Raw genomic sequence first — 24,247 nt, 5'->3', positions numbered from 1 at the left:
CATTGTCCAACTGAAGCGCTTCCAGCGGTACTGTATCTCTCAGTGGAATGTCGGCCATCTCTGCATGGCACTTCTTCAACTGAGAAACGTGCAACACATCGTGAACTCCTGACAATCCTTCAGGTAATTCCAACTTATAAGCAACTTCTCCCATACGTTCCAAAACTCTGTATGGTCCCACAAAGCATGGCGTTAACTTTCCTTTAACTCCAAAGCACTTAACTCCTCGGAGTGGTGATACCCTCAGATACACTCTGTCTCCGATTTCATAGACTACCTCCTTGCGTTTTGAATCTGCATAACTCTTCTGTTGGGACTGAGCTACCTTCAGTCTATATCTAATCAATTTAACCTTCTCTTATGATTCCTTAATAAAATCTGGTCCAAACAACTGATGGTCTCCAACTTCATCCCACAACAACAGTGTCCTGCACCTCCTTCCGTACAAGGCTTCGAAAGGTGCCATCTTCAAACTGGCCTGGTAACTGTTGTTGTATGAGAATTTTGTGTAGGGCAAGTTGTCATCCTAACTAGATCCATAATCTAGTGCACAAGCTCTCAACATATCCTCCAGAATCTGGTTTACTCTCTCGGTCTGTCCATCTATTTGCGGGTGAAAAGCTGTACTGAAATCCAGTCTGGTTCCCAAAGTTTCATGCAACTGATTCCAAAACTTTGAGGTAAACTGGGTTCCTCTGTCTGACACAATTGTTCTCGGAACTCCATGCAAACATACGATCCTGGTCATGTATATCTTTGCCAACTTGGCACTTGTATAGGTGGTTTTCACTGGGATAAAGTGAGCTACTTTGGTCAAGCGATCAACTACTACCCATATAGAATCATACCCCGATTTGGTCCTGGGCAATCCGGTGATGAAATCCATGTCAAGCTTATCACACTTCCATTCGGGTATCGGCATAGGTTGTAACAATCCGTTTGGCTTTCGATGTTCTGCCTTCACTCTCTGGCATACATCACATACGGCTACATACTCGGCAATATCCTTCTTCATACCAGTCCACCAGAAATGCTCCTTTAAATCCACATACATCTTGGTGTTTCCGGGGTGAATTGAATATGGTGAGTCATGAGCCTCCTGAAGTATTAACTTCCTGATCTCTGTGTTATTGGGCACATAAACACGGTCCTCAAACCACAAGGTGTCGTGTTCATCCTCACGAAAACCTTTGGCCTTTATTTTGCTCATTCTCTCTTTTATCTCGGCGATATCTTTGTCATCCTTCTGAGCTTCTCGAAACTTTCCTAACAATGTAGACTGAACTTCCACTGTTGCAACAAAACCTCTAGGGACAATCTCCAATCGAAGCTCCCTGAGATCCTCTGCCAACTCCTTTGGCAATCCTGCGCTTATGAGTGTGTTGGCATAACTCTTCCGGCTCAAAGCATCTACTACGATGTTGACCTTGCCTGGATGACAGTGAAGTTTCATGTCATAATCCTTTATAAGTTCCAACCATCTCCTCTGCCTAAGGTTCACCTCCTTCTGTGTGAAAATGTACTTTTAACTCTTATGGTCAATGTATACATCGCAATGGTTTCCAATAAGATAATGTCTCCAAGTCTTCAACGCATGCACTACGGCAGCCAACTCCAAGTCACGCGTGGCATAATTTAACTCATGCGGTTTCAGTTGTCGCAAGGCATACGAGAAAACTCTTCCGTCCTGCATCAGTACTCCTCCAAGTCCTAAGCGAGAGGCATCGCAATACACTTGGAAATCCTTGCGTATATCCGGCAGAATCAGTACTGGGCTATGGTCAGACATTTCTTTAACTCCTGAAAACTCGCTTCACATTCTTCTGTCCATTTAAATTTCGTATCCGTCTTCAATAGCTCTGTCATTGGCTTCGCAATCTTGGAAAAATTCTCAATGAATCTCTGGTAGTATCCTGCGAGTCTAAGAAAACTGCGGATCTCGCTAACTGAAGTGGGTGCCAACCATTCAATGACTAACTGTACCTTGGTGGGGTCTACTGCTATACCTTCTCCCGATTTAACATGTCCAAGGAATCCAACTTCTTTCAACCAAAACTCACATTTGCTGAACTTGGCATACAACTGATGTTCCCTGAGTTTCTCGAGAAGTAAACGCAAATGCTCTTTGTGCTTCTCTTCATTCTTCGAGTACACCATTATATCATCAATGAACACCACAACACACTTATCCAAATATTCCATGAACACCTTGTTCATCATGCTCATGAAATAGGTTGGGGTGTTAGTCAGTCCAAATGACATGGCCGTATACTCATATAACCCGTACCTTGTGGTAAATGCGGTTTTAGGTATATCCTTTTCCCGGATCTTTAGCTGGTGATATCCTAATCGCAGATCAATCTTTGAAAACACCTTAGCTCCTTTCAACTGGTCAAACAAATCATTGATCATTGGTAGTGGGTATTTGTTCTTGATCGTCACCTCATTCAATGCACGATAATCAACAACCATCCTTAGAGACTTATCCTTCTTCTCAACCAAAAGCACTGGGGCTCCCCATGGTGATGAACTCCGTCAGATGTAACCTTTCTCTAATAACTCCTTGATGTACTTCTTAATCTCCTCCACATCATTTGCGGGCATCCGGTAGGGTCTCTTTGATATTGGCCCGGTACCTGGCAATAGCTCTATCAAAAACTCGATATCTCGATCCGGTGGCATGCCTGGTAACTCCTCTGGAAAAACATCTGGGTAATCCTTCACTACAGGCACTTCCTCCTGAACAACTCCCATGAGGGTATTTACTTGGCTCCTCCTAGGCGCATGTCTAGATACACACTTGATCCTTTTTCCCTCCGGGGTGGTGAGACAAATTGATTTACTAGCACAGTCAATGCTTCCTCCATACTTTGACATCCAGTCCATGCCCAATATCACATCCAATCCTTGTGACTCCAAAATTATTAGGTCTGGCAGAAAAACATGGCTACCAATGGTTAGGGATATCTGGTCGCACCATCGGCTGGCCATATACTCTGCTCTAGGTGAACTTACTAACAGAGGGGTCCTAAGGGTTTGGGTTGGTAGTTTAAAATTATCAACGAATCCCCTTGATATGTATGAATGTGATGCACCAGTATCAAAAAGAACAAGGGTGGTAAAAGACTTAACCAAAAACTTACCGAAAACTGCGTCTGGCTGCCCTTCAACCTCCTCCATGTTAACGTGGTTCACTTGTCCTTTGTTGAATGGATTAGGCTTCTTCCTAGCACTCCCATTACCGTTTCAATTCTTCGCTTTAGGGCACTTTGTGGCATAGTGTCCAGTCTTCCCGCACTTGAAGGAAGTAATGTGACCTAGCTCTCTCTTGGCGGGTGTGGCTAGAGTGGAGCGGGTCTGATTGTTGCTTGTTCCATTCCCAGTCCCATTCTTGGAACCATTGTGGTTATGCGAACTTCCTCCATTGTGATTATGACCTCCATGGTTATGAACAAGTCCTCCCGAGTTCGGGGTTAGACGAGGCTTCTGTTGAGCTCCTGAGTTGTACCTTCCTTGTCCATACTTCCTTTTGTGGCTTTCCATTTGCTGCTGCTTCCCCTCAATCATAAGAGCAGTGTCTACCAACTCCTGGTAGTTGTTAAATGTTGCCACCATCAACTGCATGCTCATCTCATCGTTCAACCCTTCCATAAACTTCTCCTACTTCGCAGCATCTGTGGCCACATCGTCAGGGGCATAATGAGACAACTTACTAAATTCATCCATGTACTGCCCCACAGTACGGTTCCCTTGGCGCAAGTTGGGAAAATCACGCTTCTTCATGCTCATAGCTCCCGTTGAGACATGGGCGGTGCGGAATGCTTGATGAAACTGATCCCATGTAACAGTGGTTATTGGATAGGTGACTGTGTAATTCTCCCACCATGAGGCTGCTGGTCCATCCAACTGATGTGCGGCAAAACGCACCTTCTCAACATCTGTACAACCTGTAGTGGTTAACTCCCTTCCAATCCCGTGGAGCCAATCATCTGCCACTATTGGCTCGGTGCTGCTGGAAAACACTGGCGGCTGCAGCCTCAGAAAGCGGGCTAAGTTGTCAACTGGTGGTGGTGGTGGTGGGTTGTTGTTGTTGTTGTTTCCTTGATTCTGAACTAACAATTGCATCAGTGTATTCTACTGTTGGATCAACTGAGTGAGCTCCGGTGGGAAAGTAAATCCGGGGTCACATCTCGGAGGCGTCTAAGGGTTTAGAGGGAAGATAATAGAATAGAATGAGGTCTAGTGAGAAAAACACTACCCATATGCAAATGAGACAAACACAATCATATCACTCAATCAATCAACGAAGGCATACAATCGATCTAACTATCGTTACAAAAGTGCTTGGACTATACTATATACATGGTGGAATACTACTACTGATGTGGTGGTCTACTGGAAATATTGATCGGTCGAAGACTCCATGATGTCTGCTCCAGCTTCGTCTTCATAGTCATCATCTGGGTCGGAGTCGGTGTCGTTGATGATGATGTAGTCCTCAAAACGAATCTCTTTGGGTTCATCGTCTTCTCGTCCTGGTGCGGAGTCTCCCATGAATACTCCTAGCTTCCTTTCCAGATCTTCATTCTTCTCCACTAGTACAACGATTTCCTCCTCATAATCTTCACGGGTAGCCTTGAGTTCTTCCTCTAGTTCCGTGATCCTGGTCATCGCCTTCTTCAGATCTATCATGCCTGCGCACATCTGGTTCTCCTAGTGAAGAATGTGCTGGTTTAACTCTTGGATGAAATCTGCGATTGATCTATCCTTCCTGGTGCTGATCATCTCCCATTTCTCATCTCGGCGCCCACAAATCTGATAGAGATAGTATCCTTAAACTCCTTATGGTAAACTTCTCCAATGCGTCCCATGATGATGTGAGCTGCCATACTCTTTCCAAGACTCCAGATTGGTGCATCAAAGGAAAACTCTATGGGTTTGGTGACAGGCGCGAATGTCCTTCCTGGAACTTGAACTTGAATCATCCATCGCTCCACTTCTAGTAAAGTGGCATTGTAAGTCTTGATGAAGCTTGGTATTCCAATGTTCAGGTACTTAGTGACTTCCTTCAAGTGTCGTCCAAAAGGTGCTTCTTCATCCGGTTGCGCAAACTTGTTCCTTGCGTCCGCCATCCTAAAGAGTAGAAAATGGAGAGGACTAAGAAATGAGAAGAGAGTGGTGATCTAGGGCTTTAGCTTGGTGGTCGTGTCCTACACTCAGCGTGTGCTCTGATACCATCTTGTAGCAACCCGACCTCAAACGGTCAAGTCTCTGTGCTTCAGTGTCATCCCTGGATCGGTAATGCTGACACACACAATACTCGAAGGATTTATAACAGAGTAGCAATCACACACTTATTACATCGAATGTCTCAATAGAGAACTTATTACACTAAATATGGCTTAAGGCCATCTAATACGATAACAGTGGAAGGATTGGAAGATAAAGTGAGTCCATCAACTCCAACGGCATAGCTGAGCTGCACGACAACGACCTAACGAACCTTACTCCTCGTCTGAAAAGTTTGCAACATAATACGTTGCAGCCCAAAAACAGGTCAGCACATGGAATATGCTGGCAATATAACACGGTAGGGGAAGAATAGAATAATGCCATCACTATATGCATATTTGGCTGGTGGAAAGCTCTACGGTTAAAATTTTGCGAAAAGCCAATTTTTCCCTACAAGAACGGAATATATTTTATTTAACTATCATGGTAGTTGAAACATCATTGAGAAGGTTCCTCCAACTCAATCGCAATTAAAAGTAATTATCAACCAAACAATATTAATTTAGAGTGATGAGATACATATGATAATCCAAGTACTAGATACTCAAGATGTCCATAACTGGGGACACGGCTAACCATGATTAGTTTGTACACTCTGCAGAGGTTTGCGCACTTTTCCCCACAAGACTCAATCTCCTCCGTTGGATTTCTCGCACTACAGGGTGTTTGAGAAACGGATGACCGAGACACAGTCTTTTAGAAGCATTAACTCTCTACTCCGGGTAGACTATACCACCTACAACCCACTACATCTGCTAGTCTACCTCTTCAAGAGCTTCATGCAACTTCCTCAACTATGCTGGAGCCCATAATAGCTTGTGGATGCACACGGAAGTTTCTAGCATGAAATATCTCAGTTCCCTTTGAGCCTGGGTGGCGGGCCTTAGGATTATCACACGGGTACTCCGGGATATCCTAGGACAACATTGGATTCTCCAGGTGACCGACAAGCAGTCCACCCAGATGTGTATTAAAGTTGCCACCTTAAATTGAACCATTAATTAGCAATCTCACATCTTTCATGGTTTCACTCAAACCCAATCCACATCAACGAGCATAGCATAGCAATATAAGCAATACGTAGAAGTAACTCCCAAGGGTTTGATAATAACAGGGCAATAGGTTCTACCTCATCAACTACTTCCCAATCCCACATGTTATCAAGTCCTAACCATGCAATGTTTGAGGGTTGAAACTAATGCATAAAACTGGGTGATAAAGGGATATGATCAAAGTGTTACTTGCCTTGCTGATGATCCACAAAACCTAGAGACTCGTAGTAGCATGCTTCACCCTCCGGGTGTTCTATCGCAAACAAACAAGCATACAATAAGCAATCAAACAAGATGCACGGGTAAAACTCAAATAAGAGATCTAACCAGAAAGTTCAACTTAAGAACTCAAGTTTGCAAAAAGAATCAAATCAAACGGAGCAACGAAACTCAAACTTTGAAAGAAACAAGATCCGATTACTCTAAGGTCAAATTTTATTGTATCAAAATCTTGTTCAAGTTGGTTAAACTAAAAGAGGGTTTCGAGACAAAACTCTAGGTGCTTGAATCGCCTGATTCCGATAAACGAGCGAAAAGTTATACTAAAATGAAAATCGGATCAGAAATCGTGATCGAAAATAATCGTGGAAAATCCGAGAAAAAGAAAAGCTGACGAACAGGCTAACGAACGAACGTTCGCTGTCTGCAGCTAAACGGTGAAAATCGTTTGTTAAAACGAATGAAAAAGCAGGCGTTCGTTAAATAACTAAACCGAAAAAATAAACCGAACCGGATCTAAAACACGGATCTAGGGTTTCAAAAAAAACCAAATGGTTTTCTCACGAAAACCGAGGCGGCTACCTCGGGTCCGGCGGAGTCCGGCGACGGTGGGGCGGCTTCGGTGCGGCGGCGGCAGGGGCTCAGCACGGTGGCGCGGGGAGGCGGCGGCGGCAGCGGCGCGACACGGCGGCGTCGGTGGCCCGGTCGGCGGGCTAGGGTTAGGGTTTGTGGCGGCGGCGCGGACGGGCTGCGCTGGGCTTGGGCGGCGTGGCTTAAAAAGGCCCCCCGGGCGGAGTCCCGCTCGGGTAGGGCCCGGAGTCGGTTCACTTTTTTTTAAATAATTCCGACGTGCAGAAAAAGAAAGAAAATAAATACTAAACCGACTCCAAATATCATGAAATAAATTTTCCCCGTCCTCTAAAAATAAGCCGGACAAGGTGAACATTTATTTGGGCCTAAAGTGCAATTTTGAAAAACACATATTTTCCTAATTCAAATAAAATAGCGATAAAACTCAGAATAAAAATCTTATTTGATTTTAATATTAAATCTTTGATATTTCTCTATTTTGGGGAAGTATTTTATCCTCCCTCTTTTATTTTTATGAAAGAAATATTTGAAGAGAAAATAATTAAAATCAAACGATCCTCTTTTCAAAAGTCAAGAAAACTCGAATATGAAAATAATGAAATCCCCAACTCTCTCCGTAGGTCCTTGAGTTGCGTAGAATTTCTAGGATCAAGCCAAAATGCAATAAAATATGATATGCAATGATGATCTAATGTATAACATTCCAAATTGAAAATTTGGGATGTTACAAGGACTCCCCTTGGGGCGCGCCATAGGAGGGACGGCCCTCCCCCTCCTCCACTCCTTTATATATGGGGAGGGGGGCACCCGATAGACATATGAGTTGATCACTGATCTTTAGCCGTGTGCGGTGCCCCCCTCCACCATAATCCACCTCGGTAATATCATAGCGGTGCTTTGGCAAAGCCCTGTTCCGGTAGAAACATCATCACCGTCATCACACCGTCGTGTTGACGAAGCTCTCCCTCGAAGCTCTACCGGATCGTGAGTTCGCGGGACGTCACTGAGCTGAATGTGTGCAGATTGCGGAGGTGTCGTACCTTCGGTGCTAGATCGGTCGATCGTGAAGACGTAGGACTACATCAACCGCGTTGTCATAATGCTTTCTCTTACGGTCTACGAGGGTACGTAGACAATACTCTCCGCTCTCGTTGCTATGCATCACCATGATCTTGCGTGTGCGTAGGATTTTTTTTGAAATTACTGCGTTCCCCAACAAGTTTATCATCAGTGGCCCTACATTCTTGTCCGTCTGCCATGCTATACTATCGGGTCGTGATCACTAGGGAGGTGATCACGTGTATATACTTATATACATAATATATGATACTTGTGGCGACTAAAGTCGGGTCGGCTCGTAGAGTGCCCACGAGTGATTCGCGGATTGGGCCCGAAAGGACGTTTGTCCTGATGGTCCTCTGAGTGAACCTTTGTGGCGGAGCGACAGGGCAGGTTGAGACAACCTAGGAGAGAGGTGGGCCTGGCCTTGGTCGGCGTCCACGATTACTTCAAAATAACACGCTTAACAAGATCTTGGTATTTGATCTGAGTCTGGCCACTGGCCTATATGCACTAACCAACAACACGGGAACAGTTATGGGCACTCGATGTTGTGGTATCAGCCGAAGCCTTCTTGACATTAGCGACTGAGAGGCGCATGCCGGATTGGACTGGAACGCCTGCTCTTGTATTAGGGAGGCTAGGTCTACTTCCGGCCGCGTTTGGAACCTACAGGTGTGCATTGGGCGATGGGCCGAGACCCTTGCGCGCATAGGATTTAGACTGGCGTGCTGACCTCTTTGTTGTGCCTAGGTGGGGCTGAGACGTGTTGATCTTTCGAGGTCGGGCATGACTTAGGAAAGTGTGTCTGGCCAAAGGGGATCGAGCATGTTGGGAAATGTGGTGCACCCCTGCAGGGAAGCTTATCTATTCGAATAGCCATGCCCCTCGGTAAAAGGACAACCCAAAGTTGTACCTTGACCTTATGACAACTAGAACCGGATACTTAATCAAACACACCCTTTCAAGTGCCAGATACAACACGGTGATCGCTCTATCATAGGGCGATAAGGGGAGGATCGCCGGGTAGGTTTATGCTATACGATGATACTTGGTGAACTTACCATCTATTCTCTTCTACTGCTTCAAGATGGAGGCTGCCAGAAGCGTAGTCTTCGGTAGGACTAGTTATCCCCCTCTTATTCTAGCATTCTGCAGTTCAGTCCACATATACTACCCCCTTTCATTGATACCAATGCATATGTAGTGTAGTTCCTTGCTTGCGAGTACTTTGGATGAGTACTCATGGTTGCTTTGCTCCCCCTTTGCCCCTTTCTATACCTGGTTGTTGCGACCAGATGTTGGAGCCCAGGAGCCAGACACCACCGTCGATGATGACTCCTACTACACTGGAGGCACCTACTACTACGTGCAGGCCACTGACGACGATCAGGAGTAGTTTAGGAGAATCCCAGGTAGGAGGCTTGTCCCTCTTTCGATCTGTATCCCAGTTTGTGCTAGCCATCTTATGGCAACTTGTTTAACTTATGTCTGTACTCAGATATTGTTGCTTCCGCTGACTCGTCTATGATCGATCTCTTGAATTCGAGCCCTCGAGGCCCCTGGCTTGTAATATGATGCTTGTATGACTTCTTTTATTTTTAGAGTTGTGTTATGATATCTTTCTGTGAGTCCCTGATCTTGATCGTACATGTTTGCGTGTATGATTAGTGTATGATTGAATCAGGGGCGTCACAATTAGCGTGTGTTTAAGGTCCTTAGACCATGAGAGTATCATAGTCACTTCTTACTGTGTGATGAGTGGGGTTGCTCAAACGTCATCTATAGCACAGTGATCATATAACGACAACTTATAGGTTCACCGGAAAGTTTGACAAGGGACTCGATAGCTCGAGAGTGGAATTTGCTCCTTCAACGATGGATAGATATTCTTCGGGATCTCTCGGTGTGATGGCATCCATCATCGTCTGACCAGACACACGTGACTATGTCACAGGGATGTCGGAACATGTCAACAAGAAAGAAGAACAAAACCGGCAACGAGTAGACTGGTATAGAGAGCGTGCGTATGACTCAAGAGGACACCGATGCTACTTGTGAGCTACGTTGGGATTTTCCTCAAAAAGGAGGGGAGATGCAATACAGTAGAGATAAGTATTTCCCTCAATGAGAACCGATGTTTATTGAACTAATAGGAGAATCACGCAAAGCCTCATGAACAACACCTACACACACAAAAGCAAATACTTGCACCCAAAGCGGGCAAGAGGGTTGTCAATCCCCTTGAAATCGTTACTTGCAAGGATCAAATCTGGTAGTGGTAGATAGATAAATTGAAAAAAAATAAAAGGAAATATTTTTCAGCAAAGGAATTTTGGTTTTTATAATATGATTGAACTAGAACTGAGGGACATAGTTTTCACTAGAGGCTTGTCTCCGGAACACATAGCATATGGTGGGTGAACAAATTAATGTTGGGTAATTCATAGAAAAGCACATAGTTATGACGTACTCACGGCAATGTTCATCTATATAGGCATCAACGTCCGAGACAAGTAGATCGACTCCTGCCTGCATCTACTATTACTCCACCAATCAACCGCTATCCAGCATGCATCTACGATATTAAGTTCATAAAAACAGAGTAATGCCTTAAGCAAGATGCCATGATGGAGACAAAGTAAACCCAATCAATATGAATAAGCATCGTCCTTTTATCCTTAATGGAAAAAATAGAAATACGTGTCTTGTCCCTTTCTGTCACTAGGATATAGAACACCGCAAGATTGAACCCATTACAAAGAACCTCACCCACTGAAGATAAATCAATCTAGTTGGCCAAACCAAACGGATAGATTAGTGAGAAATACAAAGCTATAACTATCATGCATAATAAAGTTCAGAAAAGACTCAATTACTTTCAATGAATATTCAGATCATAAACCCAAAATTCATCGAATCCCAACAAACACACCACAAAATAAGATTACATTGGATAGAACTCCAAGAAGATCGAATAGAACATTGTATTGAAGTTCAAAGAGAGAGAAGAAGCCATCTAGTTACTAGCTATGGACCCGTAGGGACGAACTACTCACGCATCATCGGGAGGCAGCAAGGATGATGTAGAAGCCCTCCTTGATCGGTTCCCCCTCTGGCAGAGTACCGGAAAAGGCCTCCTGATGGGATCATGGTAGAACAGAAGTTTGCGGTGCTGGAAAAAGTGTTTTAGGTGGCTTTCCCAATATTCGAGAATTTATAGAGGTGGAATTAGGTTAGATGGAGCCTCATGGGACCCACAAGGTAACAGGGCATGCCCTGTTGCCTTGCTGTCTCCTCGTTCGTGGTCTGGTTTCCTCCCAAAGCTTCTAGGGTCTCTCTTGTCGATAATTTTTTTCAAAAAGTTTCATAGCGTTTGGACTCCGTTTGGTACTGATTTTCTGGAAAACGAAAAACAAGCAAAAAATAACAACTGGCACTAGGCACTCGGTTAGTAGGTGAGTTCCCAAAAATCATATAAAATAGTATAAAAATGCATATAAAATATCCAAGATTGATAAAATCATAGCATGAAACAATAAAAAATGATAGATACGTTGGAGATGTATCCGCATCCCCAAGCTTAATTCCTGCTCGTCCTCGAGTAGGTAAATGATAAGAACAGAAATTTTGATGTGAAATGCTACCTAACATATTTTTAACCATGTAATCTTTTCATGGTATGAATATGGAGATACGAGTGATTCAAGGCAATAGTCTATAATTTGATATAAAGACATCAATACTCATGCATACCAACAAACAATCATGCCTTTCAAAATAAAGAATGTTTAAGAATGCTATCCCTACAAAATCATATAGCCCGTCATGCTTAGTATTCCTAGCATAAGGAATTAATCATGAACAACCCCGATGACAAGCCAAGCAATTGGATCATACTTTTTAACGCACTTCAACATTTTTAACCCCACACAATACATCAGCGTGAGCGGTGGATATAGCACTATAGGTGGAATAGAATGCGATGATAGAGATCAATAAGGCGAGGTCAAAAAAGGAAGAAAGTCTCGCATCGATGTGGCTAATCAACGGGTTATGGAGATGCCCTCTCAATTGATATCAATGCGAGGAGTAGGGATTTCCATGCAACAGATGCACTAAGTGCTATAAGTGTATGAAATCTCAACAGAAACTAAGTGGGTGTACATCCAACTTACTTGCTCATGAAAACTCGGGCATTTGAGGAAGCCCATCATCAGAATATACAAGCCAAGTTCTATAATGTTAAATTCCCACTAGTTGAAAGTGACAACTTAGGATACTCTCTATATGAAAAACATGGTGCTACTTTGAAGCACAAGTGTGGAAAATGATACTAACATTGCCCCTTCTCTCTTTTCTCTCATTTTTATTTCCTTTTTTCTCTCATTTTTATTTTTTGTCCGGTTTCTCATCCCGACTTTTGGGGGAATCATAGTCTCCATCATCCTTTCCTCACTGGGCCAATGCTCTAATAATGATGATCATCAAACTTTTATTTACTTACAACTCGATAGCTAGAACACTATGACTCTATATCGATGCCTCTGGCAGTGTACCAGGATGTGCAATGATCTAGCGTAACATTATAAAAAACGATGAATTTTCTCTTCTTCCTCTCCAAAGTGGCTTGTCACTCTCAAATCTTTCCCAAGACCATGTCATTTTCATCTTAGCCCAACCCTAATATTTATTTGTTGGGAATACTCCTTTTTCCATTAAAGGAATAATCCTGTTTGCCCTAGGTTGTGAAGCAACCTATATTTTTGCCTTGCCATTAATTCCCACAAAATTATCATAAATCCTTTGGGTCATATCTTCCACAGATATGCCAAAACTCTTCCTTGCCTAGTTCAAAAATAATTCAGGAATATTCATTTTCCTATTCAGTCCAGAGTAGCACTTTGTGAAGGAAGTGCTATTTATTTTCTCTTGACTGCTCTCAAACTTTTTGAGCATTCTTTCATATCCAATTCATTGTGACATACAGAATTCAGCTTCGTTTGTCTAGCCAATCATCCTCCAGAATTTTCCAAAGTTTCTATCCTAAGAGAACTTTGTGAAGGAAGTACTAGTTAAGCTTATCCAAATGAGTTGAAATTTTTCCACATCTTCAATATGCTCAAATCACCACTTTCCAAAAAGTTTCAGCATCATCCAACAATCCACTGAGCACATCATCCAATCTTTGATTCTAGTCATATTTTCAGGTTGTGAAGCAACTACATTTTGTATTGCTCCATAATTACTACAAATTTACCAGGACATTCTACTACCCACCCATATAACCTCACTCCATGAAATTTGGAGTCATTTCATTTAGCACATTGCTCTCAATATTTTTCCTAAGTTCTGTCCAGAGAGGACCACTGTGAAGCAAGTACCATTTTGGTGTATCCAAATGGTATGAATTTTTAAAGTGTCTTCATGTGCCCATATGACCATCCTCCACACAATTTCAGCTTAATTCCATCGTCCATGTGAGTTCAGCTTCCATTTCCATTTTTTGTCCACACTAGCACTTTGTACAACAAGTGCTAGTTAAACCCTACCATTTGAGTTGATGATTTGCATAGATGATCATCTTAGTGTTTGATCACACTCAGCAAAAGATCAACATCGATCACCTAGTAAGCCTTCCCTAGTACAAAACAAGCACCTTCTTCCAAAATCAGTGTCATCTCAAATCAGTGTAGTGCTTGCTCCCTTATCTTTTCTAAAGCTCATGAATCACTTCAGTGACCTTTCCCCACCTCCAAGACATGCTTTTGCCAACCAGAGCTCATGGCAACGCCACATTCATGCGATGACCACGCGTAGAGCGCGCGTGTTGCATGCAGAAGCGGTGCTCTGGCCACTGGACCCCTCGGGAGGCCCCTCCCCGGCCGCCCAACTCGCCACGGCATGCCACGAGCTCACTCATGCTGCTAAGTCACCTCCCGTCCCCGTCCCATAGCCATTGTCTTTGCTTGCAGCCTCCCCGGTGCACGGACATGTCGTCGTGGCTCTCAGAGCTTCGGTGCCACCTCCCCTGCCCTCGAGAGCCTTCACCTCGCTATTTCAGCACGTCTTCGAGACCCCTCGCAACCCACAACCCCCTCCCCAAGCCTCGGAGTTCCATTAGCCCCTCTCCTATGGCCACCATTGCTGCCCGGCCTCCTCTGCAATCCCTCCCCATGGCCTCGGTCCCCTCTGCGTCCTGAGCATCCCCGGAGCCTGCCGAGCCGTCGTCGCCTCCATCTCTGGCGGAGGAGCACTGCCTGCGCGGCCCTTGAAGATCCTCGCCTGCCATGGCTTTCTTATCTGTCCCTGTGACTGCCTCCTCTTCGAGCTCTCCGGCGCTCCTCGATGACCACCTCTGGGTGCGGTTTAGAGCCGCTAGTTCGCGGTATCGCCGGCGGGCACAACCGACGGGAGGAGCACCAGTTGGCCATGACCGAGTGGTCCGGTCCCCTCCTCTGCCCCGCCTCGGGAGGAAGGAGAGAACCTGGGGAGAGGAAGAGAGTCAATGCAGGCCCCGCTCATAAGTGAGCCAGCCATCAGGCCAGCGCTAGTAAGTGGGTATTCCCATGAATACACCTTCCTCTTTAGAAAGCGTACTTCCTTTCTACATCGCCTAAGAATACGTTTTCCGTATGCGGCAAGTGTATTTCCTGAAAGGCACTTTCTATTTTTAACTATTAGCCAAAACCTTTACATTACGAGCGTTCATCAGTTAAGTGCATAAATGAATATATTTTTATTTATTTTCTTCCTAAAGAATGAATGGTCGCATCTCTGCAACCGTAACTCCGATTCAGGTGATTCAAAAGCCCAAGTTCTCTATTTGTCGAGCCCGTTCTGTTGGGACCATTTCGATGATGTTGTGATATTATGAAAATGACCATTTTTCCCTTGCCCCTAATCAGCTCCGTCGAGAGTGAAACTTTTTCGGTAAGTTTTCCCGTGAGTTCATCGCACTTCTTCCCGATGAATCCTTCACCCCAGGCAGGCCATAACAGCCATTTGCATGATGCCCTTGCAATAGCAATGGTTTTCACTTGAATGATTAAATAATTGTTTGCTCATTTAACTAATTTGTGAATGCTTTGATTATGCTTCTGAATCCATGCTCATTCTTATCCCATGTTCAGTTGTATCTATATGATTAAATGTTAATGCTATTATGGTCAGGTTTCATCATTGCAATCACTTTCGTATGCTAGTAATAATGATATGATCATATAAACTATTACCATCTGTTATGAAAATACTTGTGATATTCATGATCATCACTTTGACATGCTCATGTGCATGAGTAAACTGTGATGCCCGGATAATTAAGCTACAATAACCCTATGCTAATGATGCCACATCACCTCGATTACTGTTGCTAATCTCACGTTAGTTTAGAACCGATCGAAATTCAACTTTAAATTAAAGTCAAACGATAAAATTTTCCAAACAATAAAACTAAAATGTTTGGGTTGTGCCAAATAATGCATAGGTAATTATGGTGGAGAAACCACAGCTTTATAAAATGTTTAAACACTCTAAAATAAATAAAATAGTAGCAATAGTAATTAGTTAAATGCTTTTAGAATGATAAACAATTTCAAAACTATTTTATTTCAGTGCTAAGTTGTTTATGGTTGTGGCATAATTTGTAACATCTATTTCGGTGCCACTTTAGTATTTTACTAAAACTAAAAATAAAAGAAAACAAATAAATAGAAACTATAAAAGAAAATAAGAATAAAAGAAGGGGTGGCAAGCCCCAGGCCAACTGGGCCATCAGGCCCAGCTCCCCCTGGCCCAATGCTACCTCTTGAGCACTGCGTTGGTTTTCCCTTGAAGAGGAAAGGGTGATGCAATAAAGCAGCGTAAGTATTTCCCTTAGTTTTTGAGAACCAAGGTATCAATCCAGTCGGAGATCACACTCAAGTCCCACACACCTACACAAACAAATAAGAACCTCGCAACCAACATGATAAAGTGGTTGTCAAGCCCTTCTCTGTCACTTACGAGAGTGAGATCTGATAGATATGATAAGATTGGTATTGTTATGATAAAGAGAACTAAAGATGCAAAGTAAAATATACGGCAAAGGAAATAACTAAGTATTAGAAGATTAATATGATGAAAGATAGACACGGGGGCCATAGGTTTCACTAGTGGCTTCACTCAAGAGCATAAGTATTATGGTGGGTAAACGAATTACTATCGAGCAATTGATAGAATTGAGCATAGTTATGAGAATGTCTAGGTATGATCATGTATATAGGCATCACGTCCGAGATAAGTAGACCGAAATGATTCTGCATCTACTACTATTACTCCACACATCGACCGCTATCCAGCATGCATCTAGATTATTAAGTTCAAGAGAACAGAGTAATGCTTTAAGGAATATGACATGATGTAGAGGGATAAAATGATGCAATATGATATAAACCCCATCTTTTTATCCTCGATGGCAACAATACAATTGATAACCCACAAGTATAGGGGATCGCAACAGTTTTCGAGGGTAGAGTATTCAACCCAAATTTATTGATTCGACACAAGGGGAGCCAAAAAATATTCTCAAGTATTAGCAGCTGAGTTGTGAATTCAACCACACCTAGAAACTTAATATCTGCAGCAAAGTGTTTAGTAGCAAAGTAATATGATAATAGTGGTAAAGGTAACAAAAGGTAACGGTAGTAAAAGCAATGTTTTTGGTACTTTTGTAGTGATGATAGCAATAGCAACGGAAAAGTAAATAAGCGAAGCACAATATATGGAAAGCTTGTAGGAAATGGATCGGTGATAGAGAATTATGCCGGATGCGGTTCATCATGTAACAGTCATAACCTAGGGTGACATAGAACTAGCTCCAGTTCGTCAATGTAATGTAGGCATGTATTCCGAATATAGTCATACGTGCTTATGGAAAAGAACTTGCATGACTTCTTTTGTCCTACCCTCCCGTGGCAGCGGGGTCTTTATGGAAACTAAGGGATATTAAGGCATCCTTTTAATAGAGTACCGGAACAAAGCATAAACACATAGTGAATACATCAACTCCTCAAACTACGGTCATCACCGGTAAGTATCGCGATTATTGTCACTTCGGGGTTAACGGATCATAACACATAATAGGTGACTATAGACTTGCAAGATAGGATCAATAACACTCATATATTGATGAAAACATAATAGGTTCAGATCTGAAATCATGGCACGCGGGCCCTAGTGACAAGCATTAAGCATAGCAAAGTCATAGCAACATCAATCTCAGAACATAATGGACACTAGGGATCAAACCCTAACAAAACTAACTCGATTACATGATAGATCCCATCCAACCCATCACCGTCCAGCAAGCCTACGATGGAATTACTCATGCACGGCGGTGAGCATCATGAAATTGGTGATGGAGGATGGTTGATGATGACGATGGCGATAGATTCCCCTCTCCGGAGCCCCGAACGGACTCCAGATCAGCCCTCCCGAGAGGTTTTAGGGCTTGGTGGCGGCTCCGTATCGTAAAACGCGATGATTTCTTCTCTCTGATTCTTTTCTCATCGAAACTCAATATATGGAGGTGGAGTTGGAGTCGGAGACGCAATAGGGGGGCCACGAGGTAGGGGGCACGCCCTAGGGGGGCAGGTGCCCCCCCACCCTCGTGGCAAGATGGTGGGCCCCCTGGCCTTCATCTTTGGCAGGTATTTTTCTTATTTTCTGAAAAGTGTCTCCGTGAAGTTTCATGTCAATCTAAGAATGTTTGATCCTGCACATAAATAACACCATGGTAGTTCTGCTGAAAACAACGTCAGTCCGGGTTAGTTCCATTCAAATCATGCAAGTTAGAGTCCAAAACAAGGGCAAAAGTGTTTGGAAAAGTAGATACGTTCGAGACGTATCAACTCCCCCAAGCTTAAACATTTGCTTGTCGTCAAGCAATTCAGTTGACAAACTGAAAGTGATAAAGAAAAACTTTACAAACTCTGTTTGCTCTTGTTGTGGTAAATATGTAAAGCCAGCATTCAAGTTTTCAGCAAAGATTATAACTAACCACATTTGCAATAACACATAGGTCTAAAGTTACTCATTTCAATAGCATAATCAACTAGCGAGCCATAATATAAAACTCGGATGACAACACTTTCTCAAAACAATCATAATATGATATAACAAGGTGGTATCTCGCTAGCCCTTTCTGAGACCGCAAAACATAAATGCAGAGCAGCTTTAAAGACCAAGGACTGACTAGACATTGTAATTCATGGTAAAAGAGATCCAGTCAAGTCATATTCAATGTAAACAAACAATAATGAATGCAAATGACAGCAGTGCTCTCCAACTGGTGCTTTTTAGTAAGAGGATGAGGACTCAGTATAAAAGTAAATAGATAGGCCCTTCGCAGAGGAAAGCAGGGATTTGTAGAGGTGCCAGAGCTCGGTTTTGAAACAGAGGTGAATAATATTTTGAGCGGTATACTTTCAATGTCAACATAACAACCAAGAGATGGCGATATCTTCCATGCTACACACATTATAGGCGGTTCCCAAACAGAATGGTAAAGTTTATGCTCCCCCTTCCACCACAAGCATCAATCCATGGCTTGCTCGAAACAATGAGTGCCTCCAACTAACAAGAGTCCCAGGGGGAGTTTTGTTTGCAATTATTTTGATTTAGTTTGCATAAAGCATGGGACTGGGCATCCCGGTGACCAGCCATTTATCTCGTGAGTGAGGAGCGGAGTCCACTCCTCTTGAGAATAACCCGCATAACATGGAAGAAATAGACAGACCTAGTTGATACATGAGCTATTCGAGCATACAAAACAGAATATTTATTTGAAGGTTTAGAGTTTGGCGCATACAAATTTACTTGGAACGGCAGGTAGATACCGTATATAGATAGGTATAGTGGACTCATGTGGAATAACTTTGGGGTTTAAGGAGTTTGGATGCACAAGCAGTATTCCTGCTTAGTACAGGTGAAGGCTAGCAAAAGACTGGGAAGCGACCAGCTAGAGAGCGACAACAGTCATGAACATGCATTAAAATTAATCAACATCGAATGCAAGCATGAGTAGGATATAATCCACCATGAACATAAATATCGTGAAGGCTATGTTGATTTTGTTTCAACTTCATGCGTGAACATGTGCCAAGTCAAGTCACTTAAATCATTCAGAGGAGGATACCACCCTATCATACCACATCATAACCATCTCAATAGCATGTTGGCACGCAAGGTAAACCATTATAACTCATAGATAATCAAGCATGGCACAAGAAACTATGATCTTTAGTTGTCATTACAAACATGTTTATTCATAATAGGCTGAACCAGGAACGATGAACTAATCATATTTACAAAAACAAAAGAGGTCGAGTTCATACCAACTTTTCTCGTCTCAGTCAGTCCATCATATATCATCATAATTGCCTTTCACTTGCACGACCGAACGATGTGAATAATAATCATAGTGCACGTGCATTGGACTAAGCTGGAATCTGGAGGCATTCAATAAACAGGAGAAGACAAGGGAATATGGGCTCTTTTGTCAGATCAACAATAATCATATAAGAGCTACTTCAACAATTTAATTATGGTCTTCCCCTATCGACCCCCAAAGAAAAGAAAAGAAACAGAACTATTTACACGGGAAAGCTCCCAACAAGCAAAAGAAGAATAGGAAATCTTTTGGGTTCTCTTTTTAATTACTACTACAAGCATGGAAGGTAAATTAATTAAAAGTTATAACTAATTTTTTTGGTTTTTCTTAAGGTTTATTAAACACACAAGAAGAAAGCATAAAAAGGAAATTAAACTAGCATGGATGATACAATGAAAAAGTATGAGCACCGACATCTAGCAATGAGTGTGTTAGCATTAATGTAATGTTGGTGGGAAATACGTACTCCCCCAAGCTTAGGATTTTGGCCTAAGTTGGTCTATGGCCACGGCTGGCGTGGCGGATATCCATAATAATAGTTGTTGGGGTCATACTATGATGCAGCAGCTATCGCCTGCTGAGCTGCAGTGTGGCGACGAGCAGCCTCCTCTCTCCTCTCCTACTCATCTGCCTCCTCTCTGGTAATAGTATATCCTCCTCTTGCCTGATAATCAAAGAAAGCAGGAGCAGGGAGAGTAATACGGACAGCACGACGTCTGTCAAAGATTAGTCGATACTAGAGAGGTGATTCGTTCCTCTCGACAAACTGGTGGTGAACCATCGCATTAAAATCTAGAGGTAATTCAGTATCATCTTCACGCAAATCTATACACGAGGGTTGCATAAATTCCACCAAGGAAATCTCAATTACGTCTCTATAACACCCCGGATGTAACTTTCCCAATTTGTACTCCAACTCTTGCCGTTTCCGGCGTTAAGTTAATTTATTTTCTCAGGTTCGGGTCTTTGTCTCCGTGCGTTGTTATCGTTGTCATGCATCTCATATCATGTCATCATGTGCATTGCATTTGCATACGTGTTCGTCTCATGCATTCGAGCATTTTCCCCGTTGTCCGTTTTGCATTCCGGCGCTTCGTTCTCCTCCGATGGTCATTTCTACCTTTCTTTCGTGTGTGGGGATTAAACATTTCCGGATTGGACTAAGACTTGCCAAGCGGCCTTGGTTTACTACCGGTAGACCGCCTGTCAAGTTTCGTACCATTTGGACTTCGTTTGATACTCCAACGGTTAACCGAGGGACCGAAAAGGTCTCGTGTGTGTTGCAGCCCAACACCCCTCCAATTTGGCCCAAAACCCACCTAAACCTGCTCCATCATCTAGAGCATTCGATCACAATTGCGTGGCCGTAAACCGCACCTCATTTGGACTCTCCTAGCTCCCTCTGTGCCTATAAATAGGTCCTCCTCGAAAATCTGGGATCCCCCTCCCCGAAACCCTAAAAAAATCGTCTTCATGCGGCCGGACATTGTCCGCACCGCGCCGGACACCGCCGCCAGCCACTCCCCGCCTGCCACGTGGCGCCGCGCCCCGCCTCCGCCACCGAGGCCCGGGCGGCCCAGCGTCGGCCCCCGCGGCCCGCTTCCGCCGCCGCCGCCTACCGCGCCCCGGCCGCTCCTCTCCTCCGCCGCCTCCTCGCTGGCGCGCGCGCCGCCGCCCACCGCCCGGCTCGGCCGCCGCCATCCGCGCCGTCCCGTCACGCCTGGTCGCCGCCGCCTTCGCCCGTCGCCGCCTCGCAGCCGCCGTCCTCGCCGCCGTCGAGATCCGGCCGCGGGAGCTCCAGATCCGGCCTTCCCGCTCCCTCTCCGGCGAGATCCCGTCCGGCTCCGGCGAGATCCGCCACCGCCTCGGCTTCCATGTCCCGGGTTGACTTTTCTCGCGGGGTGATTTTCTACTAAGTCCTTAAATCGCAGATCCATGTGCTCATGTTCATAGCTCCGTAACTTTGCATCCGTAGCTCCGATTCATGCATATAGCATATAAAAATGTTCATCTCAGAGAGTACATCATTTCATTCCATTGCATCATTTTCATTTCAATTCATCTTAATGCCCGAAATGCTGTTAGAAGAGGGCTACTTGAGATAATTGTCAGATCTGCTACTCCGTTTAGCTTTTTGTCATTTTTGCCATGAATATTGTGTGCATGATATGCCCTGATGCTCTACATATGTTTTGTTAAGGGTTTTGTCATCTTTCCGGAGGTGCAACCCATGTATTTTTGTGATGTGTGTGGTGACTAGTGCAAGCTTGCAAAGTGAGGCACTTGGTAATTCTGTTTTCCGAGACTTAGCATTTCCACTAAGTCCTTGATCTGTTTATCTCATGATGCCATATGTTCATGTTGTTTCCTAGTGATCCGTGCCTCTTTTGAGGATGATCAGTAAGGATGTTTTGTTAATATTGTAGAGCTCTATCCATTCATGTCCTTGTTTGCAATTATGGAGCACCCTAGCTTGAGTCAATCGAGATCTACTCTTGCTACTTTGTGAATCTGGGCAGATTGTCAACTTGTTTGCAATTTTGCCGATGATGTTGTAGTTGATCCGTGCATGCCATGCTATTGTTCTTGCCATTTCTAGCTTGCATTTTGTGCCTTTTTGACGGATGTATGCTTATCTTGTCATGACTTGCACCGTATTGAGTGCATCGAGCTCGTAAACATGCCTACTTGATATCTGTTTTTAGCATGTGCCAGTTTTCACTAAGTCTGAAAACTGATTATGTTTTTTCTATGTTCACATGCTTGCAATTGTATTTTCTGATACCTTTTGGCTCAAGGTCACTAAGGGACTTTTGCTAAGCTCTTTGATTAGCTCCATGCCATTCTTTACTTTGCCATGTTCAGGTCCTGTAGCATGTAGTTTCGTTGCTCTGAAGAGGGCTACCTGATCTGAAATTCCAGACAAGTGTTAATTTCACTAAGTCTGAGATCTGTTTCTCATATTCATTTTTGCCATGCTTGTTTGAACCTGGTAATGGATGAATTGGCCGTATCTCAGTGGTAGACTTTTGTTAAGCATCTTGAGTGCATCCCTGCCATGTATTTTGTTGTCATGTTTGGGTGTTGTAGCATGTTCATCTCATTGCATTTAGATGGCTACTTGCTGTAAATCGCAGACCGGTGTCATATTTGAATCGCTCGCCATTTCCAAACCGCAACTCCGATTTCAGTGATCTTTATATCGTTTTCAATCAATTTCATCTCATCTTTCCAGTGGCACACTTGGATTTCCAAGTTGAGGCCAGGTTCTTGCATTTCCTGTCATATCTTGCATTTTGCATCCTGCATCGCATCCCGCATCGCATCCCGCATAGCATATCATCATTGCTTCATATTGTTTGATCCTTGCATGTGGTTGATTGTGTCCTTGTTGCCTGTTTTTCTTGTTTGGGTAGAGCCGGGAGACGAGTTCGCTAACGAGGAGCCCGTTGAGTTTGCTTTCGAGGATCCAGTCAACTCTGATAACTTTGCAGGCAAGATGATCATACCCTCGAAATCACTACTATCTTTGCTATGATAGTTTTCTCGCTCTTTTGCTATGCCAATGCTTCGATGCCTACCACTTGCTTTCAAGCCTCCCAAATTGCCATGTCAAACCTCTAACCCACCTTGTCCTAGCGAACCATTGATTATCTATGTTACCGCTTTGCTCAACCCCTCTTATAGCGTTGCTAGTTGCAGGTGAAGTTTGGAGGCCGTTCCTTGTTGGAACATTTATATACTTGTCGGGATATCATTGTATTGCCATGTTATCTTAATGCATCTATATACTTGGTGAAGGGTGGAAGGCTCGGCCTCTCGCCTAGTGTTTTGTTCCACTCATGCCGCCCTAGTTTCCATCTTATCGGTGTTATGTTCCCGTATTTGGCGTTCCTTACGCGGTTGGGTTATAATGGGAACCCCTTGATAGTTCGCCTTGATTAAAGCTTTTCCAGCAATGCCCAACCTTGGTTTTTTTTCCATTTGGCACCTAGCCTTTTTCCCTTGGGTTACCGGAGCCCGAGGGTCATCTTATTTTAAACCCCCCCAGGCCAGTGCTCCGCTGAGTGTTGGTCCAAACTGTCAGCCGTCGGTGGCTACCAGGGGAAACTCTGGGCTGGCCTACCGGAAGTTTGGACAACCTGATTGTGCCCAGAGAAAGAGATATGTGCAGCTCCTATCGGGATTTGTCGGCACATTCGGGCGGTGTTGTTGGTCTTGTTTTAACCTGTCGAAGTGTCTTGAGTAACCGAGATACCGAGTCTGATCGGAACGTCTTGGGAGGAGGTCTATTCCTTCGTTAACCGTGAGAGCTTGTCATGTGCTAAGTTGGGACTCCCCTGCAGGTTTTTGAACTTTCGAAAGCCGTGCCCGCGGTTATGGGCAGATGGGAATTTGTCAATGTTCGGTTGTAGATAACTTGAACCTTAACTTAATTAAAATGAATCAAGTAAGTGTGTTACCGTGATGGCCTCTTCTCGGCGGAGTTCGGGAAGTGGACACGGTGTTGGAGTTATGTTTGTGCAGGTTGTTCTCTAGGTTCTCGCTCGCGCTTTGCCTTCTCTTCTCGCTCTCTTTTGCGAATAAGTTAGCCACCATATAT

The sequence above is a fragment of the Triticum aestivum genome, chromosome 7A (genome assembly GCF_018294505.1).
Source record: "Triticum aestivum cultivar Chinese Spring chromosome 7A, IWGSC CS RefSeq v2.1, whole genome shotgun sequence".
Classification (NCBI taxonomy): Eukaryota; Viridiplantae; Streptophyta; class Magnoliopsida; order Poales; family Poaceae; genus Triticum; species Triticum aestivum.
Note: the sequence above shows the minus strand (reverse complement) of the source record.